The sequence below is a fragment of the Galeopterus variegatus genome, unplaced genomic scaffold (assembly GCF_000696425.1).
Source record: "Galeopterus variegatus unplaced genomic scaffold, G_variegatus-3.0.2 Scaffold48, whole genome shotgun sequence".
NCBI classification, from domain to species: Eukaryota; Metazoa; Chordata; class Mammalia; order Dermoptera; family Cynocephalidae; genus Galeopterus; species Galeopterus variegatus.
This window is the reverse complement of record NW_007726159.1, coordinates 723,801-725,804: the sequence shown is the minus strand read 5'-3', so window position 1 is coordinate 725,804 and position 2,004 is coordinate 723,801. Positions and strand designations below refer to the sequence as shown.

At 39.4% G+C, this 2,004-nt stretch overlaps 1 protein-coding gene across 1 annotated transcript in view; it reads left to right on the top strand.

The window, feature by feature from the left end:
- Nucleotides 1-2,004, top strand: part of SLC7A13 (solute carrier family 7 (anionic amino acid transporter), member 13) — a 24,765-nt gene that overhangs the window by 5,186 nt on the left and 17,575 nt on the right.

Sequence of the window (2,004 nt, the reverse complement as noted above, 5' to 3'; positions counted from 1 at the left end):
TTCCAGACTTTTAATTAATAACCATAGTCATTAACAACAACCATTTCTTAAGCACTTATTAAGTGCTAGGCACTAGGATTGGAGTTTTATTGTCTCTATGGTTTTCATTTTCCCCACTATGCTGATAAGGAAATTGAGACCTTGACAGTCCGTATATTGATTGCTCAGAAGCCCATAACTAATATGTGGTGCAGGCAGAGTTAAAATGAGAGCTTTCTAATTCTTTACTCTTCAGATGCTTAATCAGTTCATATTAGTGTACCCCGCAGACTTTATGTTCAATCCCTGGGCAGTTGCAGATGGAAAAAATTTGGATAGATATTTACTAGTATATTGTGGGAGCCCAGATCTGAGAGGGCACTCATGTAGTGTTTGCCTATTCTGTATAACTCACCCAAGCCAATAGGTAGAGACATCAGTTTATCAGACTTACAGGAGTTGCTGGCGGTAACTGGCCAGCTGGAAATCTGCACCACCATGGGGTACATACAATAGTTGTATAGTGAACAGATCAAAGTGGGATGTAAATCATTTCCATGCTTATGTGTAGACCCTCACCCAACTCAGGGTGCAAGGGAGATCTAGCTGAGTAGATAAGTTAATTTACTCACTACTCTCCTCGTGCCAGAGTAGTTTAACACCAGCTTGCTAACTTACTTAGGGTCCCTTCTTCCTCCAGTCTTCCCTTTGTTTTAAAGGGGACATGTGTCTTAAAGGAGATGTGCCTTTCCTTGGGTAGGTACCTTGGCCAGGGGTGGTTTCCCAGGGGAGAGGGGGAATTCTGGTATGCATGGGGAGGGGGAATAGGTCTATGTCCCTCATTTACCCTACAACTAGTCAGGGAGATTTGTTTTTAAGTAACAGACCCACACCACACATATTAGCTTAAACAATAAAAGGGGAATTTACTGGAAGAATAATGCTGCATTTCAAGGCAAATTCAAGCAACCAATCTTCAGAAGCAACAGGAAATAGGGAAGCTCTAGGATGTTAAAAAAACAAGATTTCTCACCCTCTTTTTTTTTTTTTTTTAAATCACCATTACGTTGCTTTTTTCTTGATTCTCTGAGTCTCATTGATCTTTGGTTCAAATTCTATAAAGAAATTTTCTTGCATACTGACAATGATTGGCTTCCAGTGAATCAGATGTCTGTACTTGTATATAAATGGTTAAGATGTTCATGTCTCTGTGTCAGGGAGTAATTCTCAGAGAATGGCAAAATTGGGGAAAATGGTGCAACGAATGGGATTAATATTTGGAAATATGACTATCTTAGAAAGTCTATTACATACGATGCTAAATCCGATCTTTTCCCTCTTATTTGCTCTTAATAGTGGCATAAAGGCATAGTAAAGAGCCTTTGGGGAGAATTTATGACTGACTCTTTAATTACTTTCAGTGTATGCTATGAGACTGCTAGGACAATTTTGCTAGCCCAGGACAGTTTCCTATTTTTCCAGAAGAAGTGCTGATTTTGCTGAGATCTGAAGGATGAGTAGGAGTCAACTAGGCAACTAAGAAAGGAAAGAATATTCCACATAAGAAAATGAGCAAGAAAGGTCATGGCATTTTTGAGAAACTGCAAAAAGGCTAGGCCGCCTACATACTCATATGACACTGATAGCAAAGGGGACTGCCAAACTGTCATATACTGTATCCCTACAACACTCCGTTTCTTTTCATATGGACACTTATCATAGTCTCCATATTAACTTTTACTTATGTAATTGTTTAACTAATGTGTAGTTTCTCTTCTTGAGGTTAAACTTCATGTAGTTTTATTCTCACCGTTGTATTCCCACTACCAAACTCAGCAGTGAAAACATAGGTAGGCTTCAAAGGGCATAGGCCCTGTGGGCTCAGATTTCACTTTTCATTCTTGTGTTGTTCTTCAGAAATTTTACCATCTATGGGGAATGAAAAAAATTTCTCCCTTTTCTTCATTTAGCACCATGTGAGGGGGCAGGTGTGTAGAAGTTTGCCAGTGTGGGTCTGTGTGTGTG